At 36.1% G+C, this 16105-nt stretch overlaps 1 protein-coding gene across 1 annotated transcript in view; it reads right to left on the bottom strand.

Annotated features, from left to right (window-relative positions):
* The window catches only part of LOC306860067 (band 4.1-like protein 1), a 91074-nt gene extending 77877 nt beyond the window's left edge, over positions 1 to 13197 (bottom strand). Inside the window, exon 1 of the mRNA XM_079401594.1 lies at positions 12911 to 13197. The gene's annotated coding sequence lies outside the window, so the exon portion shown is untranslated. The remainder of the gene's footprint in view (positions 1 to 12910) is intronic.
* Between the last annotated feature and the right edge of the window lie 2908 nt (positions 13198 to 16105).

Below are 16105 nucleotides of genomic sequence, written 5' to 3'. Positions count from 1 at the left end.
ACGGCCCCTCTCAAATTAATTGGAGCATTCATATTAATGCTGTTTACCTCCAATCCATCAATCTGTCCTGAGTGAAATTTGGCTGATGCAACGAACCGGCGTTCGGTCCAGCACGGAAACGTCCTTGTCCTGAAGAATGGGAATGAGACTTTTCTGTCCGCGGTTTAAAGCTAAAACCTATTCAAATCGACTTGGAGGATGTTGCCCAAGTTTCTGAAAGGCATCCAATGAAGTAACAAGAGTTAAGTTGAAAGGCTGCCAAGCATGTACGGTTCTCAGTGAGAGTGTAAAACTTCAAACCAGAGGGGCCTTTTATTGGTCGGCTGCGATAAAAACGCAGTCCAGTGAAAGTCCGAACAAACATCTCTATCCACAGGAGCATCAAAGCAAGTTGAGGAAAGGCCATCCCTGAAAAATCCTGTGAAACAGCCTTTGTTAAGTTACAACATCTGACTTTATCCGTACCATAAATACATTAAGGCAAGAAGGAAAGTGGACATTTGCTACTGGATAATTCCGCAGGAGAAAAGTGAGGATCCACAGATGCAGACATCATCCTTTAAGAACGTGCCATCTCACATCACTGAGCAGTTCAAGGGCATGCATATAACTGCATATTGAATTAGACATAGATTCTCTTTCAAGGACACGCCATAAATTTCGAATGAAATGTGGCTCTTTATGGCACTTGCAAACAGATAAGGACACAAATAATTACACGGTGAGAATTCTGTCATATAATTTAGCCAGATTACTGGCACTCTTGGGAGGAAATCGGTATTGACATGTATATTTATAATAATCTGCACCCAAAAGGTGCATGAATATAATGCAGTGTGATTTTAATTTTGTAATATTTGTCAGTCCTGATACTTTGCACTGTGTACTTGGCTGCTGGTCCTGTTAGTAGCATGAAAAATAAAATTGTATTTAAATTGTGAATGGGTTACATAAAGAAAGCAACCAAAGAGCGCTCACTTTATAATCAGTGAAGCTGTCATTCACTTCAGTTCAGCACTCTTGCGAAAATTCTGACTAAATTCTGAACCGAAGACTAAAAAATACATGACTTTTAAAAATGAAACAGGTTTTAAAACACTGGAAATAAATGTAACGGCGTTACGTATTTAAAATACAAAATATGAGTAACTGCATTATAATTAAATTTTAGGTGTTAATCAAGTTACAGTTACATCCAAAAAGTATTTTAGATTACCAAAGTGATTACTTTGATGTTTAATGTAATTTCTTAATTTAATATTTAAGTAAACCGTTTGGGGATTTTAACCAATAAGGCTACTGATTCTCTGTAAAAAAAAATAAAAAATAAAAATAAAAACTGCGTGCAGCCGCCTGTTTATTTAACTGGTAGTAAGAGTAGCTACACTCATCATCACGACACAAAAATGTACGACAACAGAAAGCCATTAGCGCAATGCATTTCTCTCGTGGAAATACAAAGACTAGTTAATAAATCTGAAAAACGACGTAACATCAGTGCAATGCAATGCCTACCTGCAACAAAACTTCCTAACCACATCGAGGTCTAATCTGAAAAAGCATCTTGAGGGAAGTTGTTCTTGATCTTTGAAAAATCTTATCCAGTAACTCGATTTTCTATTTTTTCATATTTTGAGTGTTGAATGGTTATCATTACGTTTAATATTTCTAAGAACTTAATTGAAAAAATGACACCAAATTCTCCTAGAATTCACACTTTGCATTCAGTTAACAGATCCATACGAATCATGCATGAAATAAAAGTTTATAAAGTCAAACGATAGCTTTGCGTGCTTTTCGAATGAATAAAGACTTCTTCAAGATGTTCAAGAATAGATCATATTTGGCGCGGTAATGCGAGTTCATGATTCGATTCGTGAACAGGTGATTCTTTTGAGTCAATCTTTTAAATGAATCTTTCCTTTTGTTTAACAAAACCAGTGTGAATGGTTCACATTAAACTGGATAGATCTGGGGTATGTTTCCCAAAAGCATCATTAGCAAACTGTGGTTGTTAAATTACGTTATTCCATGGCCTGTCTGAATACACGATTCTGATTGGCTGGCAGGTGTTGATTAAATTAGTTTAACTGCACAGGTAGTTCCAGGTCAGTCTAATTACCTTTCCATATTAATGCGCTGCTTTAATTGATGCACACTAACCAACACACATTACTCGCTCGCACACACACACACACGGGGAGAGAGAGACGTCGGAGATCGCAGATTGTGCTTCCCCGCAATTTTTATTTCTAATATAAGAGATAGATACTAAATCGCTACATTATATTCCTCAGCAACGAGGTGATAAAATCGCTGTTTTTGAATGAATTGTTTGTAGAGAGAGACGCGCAGACGCAGCAAGCAGGTTACGTTACACACAACTGTCATCTCTCTCTCTCTCAATCGACAATTAATTGAAATACATGCTATAATTCATTCAAATGAATGTGGTCTTACCGCACTATTTCATCTCTGTGTCTGATTTGAAGCTGGCAGATGCTAGCGCTAACGAGCCGTAACTGACGAAAATAACCGTCATTTTTACCCTTCCGGTCAAATATTGTGCTGCAAAGAGCAGTACAAGTTTTAACTTGTCTATAACTTGGCAAATGACCATGGAATAAGCGGGATAATCAACAGCTAGCCGTGCATTAAAGGATTTATCCCTTACTTGTGTCAGCTTAAGTATTTCAAAGTATTCTAAAGTATTTAGATTACATTACTAAACCTAAGTAATCTAATGAAATACATTACTGATTACTTTTTAAAGCATGTGTTTTGTAATCTGTAGTGAGATACATTTTAAAAGTAACCTTCCCAGCCCTGTATGTATGTATGTATGATATATATATATATATATATACATACATACATACATACATACTGACTTTGTTAATGGTAAGAGAAAAATATCATACTCTAAACGACTGAGGATGACAGATTTCAAGTCATTCAAAATGCAATAAATGCAAAAATACATGCCTCTTGCTTGGAAATTAAAACAATGCGTTCTAAAATCGGCTCAAAAAACAAATATATTTGATATCCCAGACTGGACAAACTCAATCTTAAACGGATAGTTCACCCAAAACTGAAAATTGTTATCATTTACTCAGACTCAAGTTGCTCCAAACCTTCTTCTTCTGTTGAACACAAAAGAAAGTATTTTGAAGGATGTTGGTAACCGAACAGTTGATTGTAGCCACTAGGGATGGGACGATACACCTACCTCCCGATTCGATACTATCACGATACTTGGGTGCCGATACAACATGTATTGCAATTTTTTTATTTTTATTGTATGACTTTTTTTTAAGAATTTCGATTCAACAAGTATTGCGATTCGATATTGCTATGTGTTGCGATTTTTGTTTTTAACTCTAGACCATGGGAAAACGTTGAATGATACACTTAATATAGACTAGTGACTGTCACAATTAAAAAAAAACAGACATCTGTTACGTGTTGTGCAGAGGAAGGCTCACGACGAAGGAGAAATATCTAAAGTCACACATTTAATACAAGTCCAAGGAGAGGATACAAGGAAATCTTAGAAGCAGGCTGCACCAACATGTAGACATCAACAATAACCGACAAACTCAAACACAAAAGACAGGAACTAATATAGTGCAGATAACGAGGACTCGACAGGTGAACTCAATAACTAATTAAACAGAATTGGCAAAACTAGGTCACAGGATAAAACACAGACATGTAACAACATCTTAGCAGTTACTATTGCGAGTCGATATTACAATTTATTGTGATTTTTATTTGCTTATTAAAGACTAGACAATGGAAAATAGTTGATTATATCCTTAAAAGGCACTGTATGAGGAGTCATATTAACAAAAACAATGCATCACATCTTTCCAAACTTTTTTTACATTCACAGTGTATATTTAAAGTACCAAAACCCTGAACTTGCACAAGAATATAATAGTCAAATGTTCAACAAAATGAGTAGAAAAAATACTTTCTGAAATAAGATAAAGTGCTATGTTACTTTGCATACCATTTCAGTCATGTTTAGTCACGTATTCCCGGCAGTTGGGATTCAAAACGTGAAGGGTGCAGAAAAAATTCTGGAAGAGGTTGGATTTTTTCCATACTATGGAAGTGAAAGGCTACCGTCAACTGTTTGGTTAACAACACAGAATATCTATTGCAGGATCAGAATATCTTCTTTTGTGTTCAACAGAAAAATGTGGAGGGTGAATAAATGACAATTTTAATTTTCAGGTGATCTATCCCTTTAGTTAATGTGCCTATCATGTACTCAGACTGCCCAATATCTGCAGACTGGTTCTGATTTTTGACAAGTAGCATCGATCCCAGACTCTGTAAGTTGTGTAGAGTGACTGGATATTGCGGTCATGAGCTCAGCAGACATGTTTGTGATTGGCTACATTGATCAATGCTGCAAAACCACCATGTAAAATATGGACGTTCCTCAGAGCTCAAACACAAACCCAAGTGAATCTTTATTTGATAGGCTTTTTTTGAGTACCATTTGAGTACCTCTGCTACAGGTTGAATCATTTTGCGCATTCTTCAATCCGATGTATCGTGCTCCAGCGACCAAAATGTGTTTACTACCTCCACAACGGTCACTGTCACAAAGCTCCTTTAAAACTTCCACCATGACACAATGACAAACTCTCAGTCTGACACACTGACTGAGGCCTGTTTTATGAACCCATCTATAAAAACAGGAAAATGAGGTAAAGAGATCTTCAACAAAAAAGGGTGCTCTTTGAAAAGTTCTGTTGCCATGGTGATACAAACACGAACTGTCTATGGAGAAAACGGCCACCGAATAAAAAATTAAATGCGAGTTCAGCCAGTGGGTATCCTCTTGATGACTGACATTAAAGGTTAATCAGTTGGGTAATATTTTTAATTCTCACAATAATCTAAAATGAGCTTCAGATATTAGCATTGCTAGTGACTTGATGAGCTTGTGACTCATCAAGGAAATCATCTAAGCCACGTAAAGACCTAAACAACTGTGCGGCACTGAAGCTTTTTACCACAGAAGATGGTTCATTCTAATGGAGACCAGCTTGAAATAGACTCGCGGCGATGAGTTTCAAAGCACTTAATATATCGAACTCTGGAATTTTACATATAAGCCTTGAATGATTTTCAAAGTAGGAAGGGTTTGAAGTAAATGAGCTGCATCTAGAAGGACATCTACTTCTTAGACCGAATAGCAACTGTATGATTTGTACAATGAAAAAGCTCATTGATTAGCCCTTGTCAGTCCCTGCTAGGCGCAATGGCAGAAAGCCTGGAGTAACGAAATGCTCATTTACTGATTAAACTAATTTCTTAAAATGGCAGTCAAAGTAGCCAACTCAATTCTCAAATGATTGAGCCTTTCTTTTGGCCAGCCTCATTCACTTATCAATACATCCTTCCCACTTACCTCACCTATTCAACAGTCTCAGCAATGGCTGAGATGTATTGCTAGACTGGGAGATCAAATAGACTGACTCATTAGGGTTATGCAAATGAGGTGTTTTTGGTTTCAAACACAGAGAGATAGATTCCTATCTCTGTCTGAATAACTATGTCTGTCTTGTTGAATTTAATTCTTTAACCACAATGATAATACACCAGAATGTTAGAGTTTAAATGTAATAAAGCTCCTATAATTTAATCTGAACAAAATGTCAGAGGTGCTTGCAAAACTCGTCTGGGCAAAACTCACAGTCAGGCCATTGATATGCGAATGCTAATGTGTTCTGTGTGGTTAGGTTGCTGCTTACTGACTGTAGTCAAAAGAGCCAACCACCAAGCAGTGCTATTTTAGTATTATTATATATTATTATAGTTTTTTTAAATATTTTAATTTAGCTTTTATTTTAATATTGACATTTTTCATTTTAATTTAACTTTAGTCTTTTAATATGTGCTTTTTATTTCAGTTAGTTGGTAAGGCAACAGAGATGTAGATTTATTTCAATTAACAAAAATATATATGAAATAATATTCAACTAAAATTGGACTTGTTTTTGTAATTCTGAACACCCTTGATGCATCTTTTTTAAATAATTTATTCTAATATTTTGAATAAGCTTTCATTTTTCTATTTTCAGTCTATTGTCATCATACATTTTTTTCCTTTTAATAAAACATCTATTTAGCTTTAATTGCCATTTTAATTTATTAACATTTTTATTTATTTTAGTGAAGATACTTCACATTTTTTTAAGTATACTTCAAATTAAGACCACATTTAATTTTTTTAAGTTTTTCATCTAATTTTTAGATTTAATTTCAGTATTATTTAAATGAATGAAAACAATATTAAATAGAGTTTGTTTAACAATTACAAAACTACACCAAGTCTTGATACTCTGTTTTATAGATATTGCTAAGGACCCTGTGGAAGACCATTTGTGCCATAAAAACTAAAAAAGAGAACTGTGACAAAGATATAAAGTTATATAGAAATAAAGAAATAAAGTCTCTATAGAAATAAAGTTACAAAATCACAAGATTTTCGGTATTATTCATGTAGCACAAACAGGATGATCGTTACACCCCAAAGTTTAACACTTACAGCTTAGAACAAAGTATGAGCTATAATAACAGTGATTGCCTTAGCAAGAACTGCTAATTACAGCTGAGAAAAGGAACCGAGTGATACAACAACAGCAATGACCCTTTTTTTAGAGGTCTGTGACTCCATATTTCCATGCTAAAATATCATTATGGCAAGTATAAAAGGCTCTCCTAGAAAATAAAAAAAGGCAAAGCCAGATTCGATACTGAGGGAAGTAAAACTGCTTTTAGCCCCAAGGTATCAGTGCCTCCTGGAAGGCATCACCACCTACCCCTTCATTTTCCGCCTCGTGTCCATTTAAAAGATGTCAGTGAATCCAATGAATGTGAAAGGGGGTCTGATGAAGCGGCAAGGGAAAATTGCGCTGACTCACAGCAATCAGACCGAGTCATGCTGTCACCCACAAGACCACAAAGCTGAAATACCTTCTGAATAATTTACATTCTTCTGTACGATCAGGGCAGAACTTCATACATACAACTGACTCATATACAGGCAAATAAGCTCCCGTGGGAGGCAGCTCTCCTTCTGTGAGCATCAAAATCTTCCCAACCCTGACTGTAAAGAACAGACACTGTCCTCTCAGACACACACAGCAAACAGGACACTGTTAAACATGAATGAAGAGTAATCTGCACTCTCTGAGCCCTGCGATGGGGGTGGAGAAAAAGAGGGGGTCATTTTTTTCAGTTTGTCTGCCCTGGAGGCCATAAGAGCAGACAGAGCAGAGAGGATGAATCTTACTGGGTTAGGGCCCAGAGAGGAAAAAAAGGCCACAAAAAGAGGCTTATATTAAAGAAGAAGATGTCATGTCATAGTGCAACATCCTTTCTATTCAGATGCCTCCGTCTGGTTCATTTTTGAGGGCTATTTTGAGGGTTATTTTAGTTAACTGAATCCATAAAAATATTTTCATAGCTTGAAATAAAATAAACATTAACTGAAATAGAATTATATATATATATATACACACACACCACATACATATCAAGTATTTCAAATATATCTTATATTTATATTTTATTCTAAAGTATTTTATAATACATTTGTTGTAGATCATTAGATTCCACATTATACAAAATTTGTCCTTGAAATGTGCCTGTTAAAAGGATACTCCATCAAAAAATGAAAATCATCTCATTATTTACGCATCCTCATGCTGTCCCTGATGTATATGACTGACCTTCTTTCTTCAGATGAACACGAATGGAAATGTTTCGAAAATCAGTCCATCTCTTTAAGTCCATATAATGCAAGTAGATAAATGCCTCAAACTTGATGCTTCAAAAACTGCACAAAACAAACCCGAAGGTAATTCATATGACCCTATTTGATATATCACTGAATTTACTTCTGAAGAGAAATGCTAGGCATGGGTTCATGAGTTCACACTTGACATAAACGTTAACATGCTGTGAAAGTCATATAATGTACATCTGGGATGGATAAGTAAACAATGAGAGAATTTGGGGTCAACCGATATGTGTTTTTCAGGGCCGATAGCAATTATTACAGATCAAGTAAACAGATAACCGATATTTTAAACTGATATGTATGTCTGGTGTAAAAATGAAATTGTCAAAATTACGAATAACAAGGGCTCTGAGAAAAACTTTCTTTAAATGCTTTTAAATTATTTTATTGGCAAATCGGTTTTGAAAATGACCGATAACCATAAAACTGCTTAATATCAGTGCTGATAATCTGCCAAACCGATAATCGATTGACCCCTACAGAGAATTTTCATTTTGGCCCTGTCAGAAATGTGAATTTGAGGTCCTGCGATAGACAGTTTGTGATGTTCAAGAGACAGTATGGGTTTCCCATTTACAATTTTCTAATTCTCAACAGTTCTCACAAGGCTCCTTGATGCATCTTTTTACTGCGTCCAAGTTGATGTGGATTACATGTTGGACTGCTATACCCGACAGTTTATGCAGCATTACGTCACCAAAATGTGGGCTCAGAGATGGACTGCAATGGCTTAAGCTTACATTTGGGACAGAGCCATTGACTGTCTGGCAGCCGAGCCAACAAAGCAGCCATTGTACCTTCGCTTTCAGACTCCGCCTAAACATTTTGTTTATTGAGAGCACACGTTTGGCTGATTAACTCCAGTTTACCTGTGCAACACATTCGCCCTCGGTTGTGCTCATGGGGAAAAAAGGTTGTGAAAACAGGATCTTATTCTTACAGAACTGCCAAATGCAGCACAATGCAATGCATGTCAGCATACTGTCATTACGGGAACTCATGGGACGTTATATAGGAACGCTGAGAGCATGATGGAGGCGTGTGTAAGACGGGACGGTTGCAGTTTACCATTAATAGCACGCTGTGCTCAATTAGTCCAAACAATGTGCTACAGGAATAGCTTGCAAAATTTTTGCCACTTTGTATTGCTACAGCCTTGACATGAATTAAACAGTTGGTTTTCGGCTAATTAGCGGCACCTGCTTTTACTATTACTCATTCCTAGGTTTTTTTTTTTTTTTTAAAGAACTCAACAAACCTCTAAACCGAGGTATTACACTTTGGCGCATTACTCATCCACAGTTTCTGCTAAAAAAAATGATACCTCAAATCATGCAGCTTGTTGAGGAGGTGTGCTATTACCGATTTAACCCTTTCACACATCTGTTTAAAATATTCAAGCTGAGCCCCAGGAGTGAGTTAAACTGTTATTTTAGAATGCATCACCTTACTATGGCTACTCTTCAAGCTTGTCACATAACACACCGCAGCCACATTAGCACTGTATAACAAATGTATTGGTTTTATTGCATTGTTCCTTTTTAATTCAAAATATTCACAAGCTTGCTAACTATACTGTGAAATATCTGATAGTCTGTTTCTCAAATATTTGTAGGTAAGTAAGAATAGAGTAAACTTTATAGTTACCTACACAATGTGTTTCTGATGTGAAAAATACACATTATTAAATGATATTTAAAAGATTTCCGCAGACATCATTGCTAGTACTTATGTGTATTTAAATGTCTGGAAAAAAATGACATAAACATTATGTGGGTGAAAACGCTGAACAGCTGTAATATATGACAAGGGATGAGTTCTCTCTGGGCTCTCTTTGGTTCAGCGCCAAAGCGTGAAAACAGATTGGAATATAACAGATGGTCATGTGATATTCTAATAAAACCGGTGTGAACGTACGCACAAGGGTTGAGAGATCAGACTTACTATTTTTGCCTGGTGGACAATAAAATCTCAATACCTCACATTAAAGGAGGGATCAGAAACTTGTGAGTGGGATTTTTTGAATACCCAAGCAACCACATACAGTAGCTAACAACGCTATAGGATCCTATGGGAAGCCTGTAGAATTATAGCAGCAGCTTTTATATGGCCAATAGCACTCACATTTTCTTCAGAATATGCTAAAATGTACTAAAAATCAAAGGCAGTAAGAAGCATAATTAACAAAATTGTCCAAAAATGTTCAAAATGTTCAAAACAAAGGTCGTTTTCATCTATTAATAACTCTGGACATAAAAAAGGAACAATGCCAAACTTCACATGTGATAAATGAAATGGCCAAACAGACCAATGCACTTCTGTGGTTTGGCAACAGACCCACTCATTACTTACATTAGTTATTATTTTATTATTCAACTAAATTTGTGTCCAGTTTTTATTTTTTATTTTTATGGTTTACTTAATTGTGTCTGCCTTGGTTTTCAGTCATCCAATTCCATTAATAAACCAGGGCACTTTCTGACTTTTCCATGACCTTTCCAAACATTTGTGATTACTGGATAAGAACATTTAAATAATGCTTCAAATCAGAAATCACCAAGCAAGTTTGACTTTTAACAAAAGCAATACTTAGTCTATGAAACATTTTACAGCTAAATATACTATGAACTATGACTCGAAAATGTACCCAATGATCATAGAAATTTCCATGACTTCAAAGTAAGCATGCAGCACATCTCCAAGAGCTCTGAACATCTGGAAAACATCTAATTATCGTGTACAACATCTAATAGGCATCTTTATAAGAGAGCCGATTCACATGCTAAATATATGTCTATGGCCCGGTTTCACGGACAGGGTTTAGACAAAGCCAGGATTAGGCCATAGTTCAATTAGGACTTTTAAGTAATTTTTATTAACATACCTTAGAAAAAACATTACTAGTGTGCATCTTGAGACAAAACAAAGCCATTGATATGTTTTAAGATCAGTCAGTGCAAGTTTATTTGAGTTGAAACAGCTCAGAATTACATTTTAGTCTGGGACTAGTCTTAAGCTTTGTCTGTGAAACCGGGGGTATATGTCTCTAATACAACTGAATGTCTTTTTAACATCTGAGAGGGAATGTTTTAGAGATGCATTGCAGATGAGCATATACTCTCTAAAAACACATCTTGCAGAAAATAAAGACAAAGCACACTTATAGACATATAAAAGTTCCAAAAGGGGGTTTTAGCAGCGATGCTGAAGAAGAGCCACTTTGGGTTTCCAAAAGAACCTTTCAGTAAACAGTTCTTATAAAAGAACCATTTCAACTATAAATCATTTTTTGTGCAATGGAAAGATTCCATGGATGTTAAAGGTTCTTCGTGGAATGCCAAGAAAGAACCCTTAGTGTTTTGTGCAATAGGAAAGTTCACACTCCTAAAAGTAAATGCTCCAAAAAAAGCAGGGTGCCATAGAAGAACAATTGTTTGCTTCCCCATTTACAGTGATCAGTTCTTAAAAGAACCAATTTTCTCAAAAACAATATTTTAATATAAAGAACCTTTTGTGGAACAGAAAGTTTCCATTGATGTTAAAGGGATAGTTCACCCAAAAAAAAATTAATTCTGTCATTAATTCCTGACCCTCATATCGTTCCAAACCTGTAAGACCTTCATTCATCTTCAAAACAGAAATTATATTTTTAAGATATGATCAGCATCACATGCATGCGTTGTTTACGTGAACAGGTGCTCTTGATAATGGCGGAAGACGTGATTTAGAGGAGAAGAATTGTTGAATAAAGTCTTTATTTTTGTTTTCTTTGTGCACAAAAAGTATTCTTATAGCTTCGTAAAATTACGGTTGAACCACTGATGTGCTGACTACGTTTCTGGGTCTGGGAACATTTCAGTTCCGTTGCTATCTATGCAGGGTCAGAAAGCTCTCGGATTTCATCAAAAATATCTTAATTTGTGTTCCAGAGATGAACGAGGAACAACATGAGGGTAAGTAATTAATAACCGAATTTTCATTTTGATGGTTCAATTTGAACCGTCAATGCCAATAAAGAACCTTTATTTTTAAGATCATTTTGGGAAGGTTTCATGGATGTTAAAGATTTTCGAAGAAACCAAAGATGCCAGTAAAGAATCTTAATTTTTGAGAATGTAGGGGATGTATGTCCTAGATTTTAATCATTCCCATAAATTTCCCAGGCCTGGACAACATAACATTCCCAGGTTTGAAAAGCAACTAGAATTTGTAATCCAATTGCTGGAGACCTTTGTATACTCATCTGAGCCTCTTCAGGCAAAACACAGCAGAAAAATCTGGCATGAACCACATGGGAGCTGTAGTATAAACAAGCCACACAATACAAACACGCCAACAAATACATAATAAGTCCAGTTGTTTTCCGAAACGCGCTGGCAAATGTTCATTTTTCTCCCAGCGTGCTCCTTCAGCTCTATTATAGCAAACTAACACAGTGCGCACTGGATTACTCCCGCGCTCTCCAAGTCTCAACAGCTTTCAGTTAATTGGCTTCTAGAGCCACACGAAGCGCGCGCGACTGCCCCCGGTGCCACACCCTCTTTCCATTAAACAGCCTTGACACCTCACTTACATCTGAGTCACCAATAAGCAACATTTAAATTATAGTGAAGCTCCAGGTAACCTATTCACACAGCGAAGATAAATGTTATTCTGCACGTGATACCATAACACGGCCAATGGAGAAGAAATACAGCAACTAGCTTGCTTTATGCAATATATGAAATAGATATGGGTTAAATATCAGCGCTGTTCTCCATTATAAGTGAAATAGGTTAGTTTACCTGCACTGACATTAAACGTAGGCTATTGTTCAGTATAACAACGGCATCCTTTTACTGTCCTCTTCACTAAACCGAGTTAAAGATGACCACACGACCAAAAGCGGTGGCAACCCCTTGTTAACAGACCGGCCTGCCGCGCAAAATGTCAGAATAACGCAAGATTTTAGGCTCATCACAAGGGCATCTAGGCTGAGCCCTCTCTGCAAGCGCTGAGAGGACACATTTAGACTGTTTACGGTGCACACTTCACGGAGAGTGAGCATACACGGGATGGCATCGCAACAAAGAGCCCTACCTGTCTCTCCAGGTTTGACGCGCGGATTTCCGTCCAAATGCCGAGCATTGAGGGCTCGCGATTGCCACCGCCCTGCTGCTTCTGTCCTCCGTCAAAGGATGGAGACTGTCCGAGAGGATGAATGAGCGGAGGGGGGAGAGCAGCTCTCTCGGGTGGATGGATGAGAGGAGAGGAGAGGAGAGGAGGAGGAGAGGAGAGGAGCGTAGGTGGCGTATGCGCGCTGGAATACACCAAACTCCTTCCTCACCGCTGAGAGAGCAGCGCTCAACTGAACACGCAGCGATTTCATCATCACGGATGCGCTATGAGCCTCTGTTCCGCTTTATGTCCGTCCATATACACGGGTATCCCTGTTATTCAGTGAAGAATTGAAGAAACACACATAAATGTTCAAGCACATTGTATCTGTTGACTATGTAGTGTGGGAGTGCGTGAGTAACAATAAATATTATAAAAATACACCAAAATCGAATATTTTTTTTTATCCCTATAACCTACAGACAAATTTCTCCAATACAAGTTCAAATTGTTTTGTCAGGCAACTACAAATGTGCTTCATGTGGTAATATTTAAATGATTTTTATATAAGTGAAAATAGTATTAACTCTCTATTGGATGCATTATGTTGTCTGTTTATTCATTCGTTTGTTTGTTTGTTTGTTTAATATACTTAGAGGTTTCTTAAGACCTCATTACTAAAACTAAACAAATTTAGAAAAACATAATTTGGGAGCATTATTTAAAAAAATAAAAAATAAAAGCCAGAAAAGATATAACAAACAAACTAATTAATTAAATAATTTAAATAAAGAAACAGATACGTACATACATGCATAAATAATATTTGCAGAACATAAAATAAGATATTTTGAATATTGTCTGTAACCAAATAGTTTTGGTGACCATTGACTTTCTTTGTATGGACAAAAACAAAACACAATTTTCTCAAAATATATTTTTATGTTTCACATAACAAAGTTCCTTACTTCATTTATTTGTCATTACTCTTAGAACTAGTATAGTGTTTAGGTTTTGTTTGTAAATGTATTTATTTATTATTTCTAATATTTATTTTTTTCTTTCTTTTAACATAAAAGATGTTTTGAAGAATGTTAGCATCCAGTCAGTTTTAGTTACCATTGACAAACACACTTTTCATCCAAATATCTTCTTTATTGTTTCACAGAAGAGAGAAGGTCATACAGGTTTGGAACAACACGAGGGCAAGTAAATGATGAAAGAATTTTCATTTCTGAAATTAATGAACTGAATTTGAAATAAGTTGATACTGTGATAAACCTGAGAATGAATAACTCAGAAACACAAAAGAACAAAAAATGCAAATGTACCAAAAAAATACAACTAATATTTCCACAATCCATCATCCGTTATGTAGGCTATGTGTGAAGCAAAAATGATGTGAAAGACGACAACTTTAAACTTAGTTCAGCACATTCAAACACTTAAAATCCACATCCTCCTCTAGAAATCCAAACATCTCATGGCATAGAAAGAATCCCAACCCCACGCAAACAGAAAAAAACCCTGCGTGCACAACCAGTTTACTGACAGCCCTTCTGCCTACAGACAGCTGCTGATAGACATCCCTCACTCCTGAATTAAGGGAACAGTCTTAAATGTACTGCTGATGAAACTGAATGTAATCACAGAGTTATTAAACGTCCATTCAATCACCATGGTGTTAAATGAATTCCTGAATTGCCTGAATTCTTATTTTTTATTCTTTTTAATCAAAAGCTGGTTGAGCTCTGAATTTATAACCTCACAAATACATCTGAAAAGTATTTTTCTATCCATAAAAATAATTGCAGTTATTTCTGGAGTATTATTGCATATTCAACCCTATTAAACAGTGAGATTGTTGCCTGATGGGAAATATGATCTGTAGTGGGAGTGCATATTTTGTAATTACAGCACAGGAAATGAGTGTACATGCTGAGAAAATTACAGCAGAGTGTTCAAATGACAGTCCTTATATACACAAGTGTGTGTATGATCATGTGTAAGGCCATTATTCTAGAGAAAGGGCAGATACTTTTGTTGTTTGTCAAGAAACACTGACGAAGAACTCTCCTCAAATGAAAAATCAAGAACTGAGAGTGGACTAATAAAAGCACCTTACATAATAAATGTGTTTGGTACAGCTGAAACTGTTGCTATTAATATTTCAACCAGAGGATGGCAGCATTATTTTTTTCTGACCATGGTTCATTCACAGGCTTTTGTGTTTTGTTCACAGTGAGTAGCCTGATATATGAAATATTACTCCCATATGAACAGAATATGTGGGGAAATCATTGTCGGCGATGAGGGCGATCTTTCGAGTAATTATCATCATTATGCGTATTTTACTGGAAAACAACACCCTTGTTTTCAGTCCTTTGTGGTTTGGAGAGAATGTCATGAAAAGTTCATTTGTCATGTTAGAGATCAAATCAGATAGAATAGAGATCGGGATTGTGAGATGTTTGTCATAACATTGTAACATTACTCACAAAGCCACCAAAATGGAAAACTGCAACCAAAATATGAGCCACAAGTTTTGAGAACAGCAGGGAAAATGATGCTGAATGCGAATAATAAAATTCTACAAACCATGTGCATGTGATAAATTTGTTTAGCAGCCTTTAAAATGGAAGAGAAAAAACTTACCATATCTTTTATTTCTGATGTCAAAAGCGTCCAGTGGTATTTTGACACAAATTAATTTGACATTTTGTAGAAGATATAGCCAAGTGAGGCAGATGGCAACATGGACAGGTTGCGTGAGATGTCCTCTCAAGCTATGAACAAAAGTATGCAAAGTTAAATTAATAAAATACAATCCAGATATCATATTTAATATGGATTCCCTTACAGCATAAATATGGTTTGTTTTAAATAACGAGAGCGTGAAACTATGAAAAACAATTCAAGACATTAAAAAGACAAAAACTGTCACTATTAAAATGTACTTTTGCATGAGTCACCATGATGTCCAATTTTAAATCTGTGGCTTGATGGAAAACCAGATCAACCGATTCCACACCTTCCCTGATACAACAAGACTTATCTGTATTGTGGAGGGTCACAGTATCTGATGAAGTGTTGGTTTAAGGATTGGATTGAAGGAGGGAGGTGTGTCTCATACAAAGATAAAACACCTCTTCAGTTCATCTTACTCATTGTACATAT

Source organism: Barbus barbus (assembly GCF_936440315.1).
Source record: "Barbus barbus genome assembly, chromosome: 40".
Taxonomy (NCBI): Eukaryota; Metazoa; Chordata; class Actinopteri; order Cypriniformes; family Cyprinidae; genus Barbus; species Barbus barbus.
The sequence above is the reverse complement of the archived record's forward strand: the minus strand, read 5'-3'. Positions and strand labels throughout refer to the sequence as shown.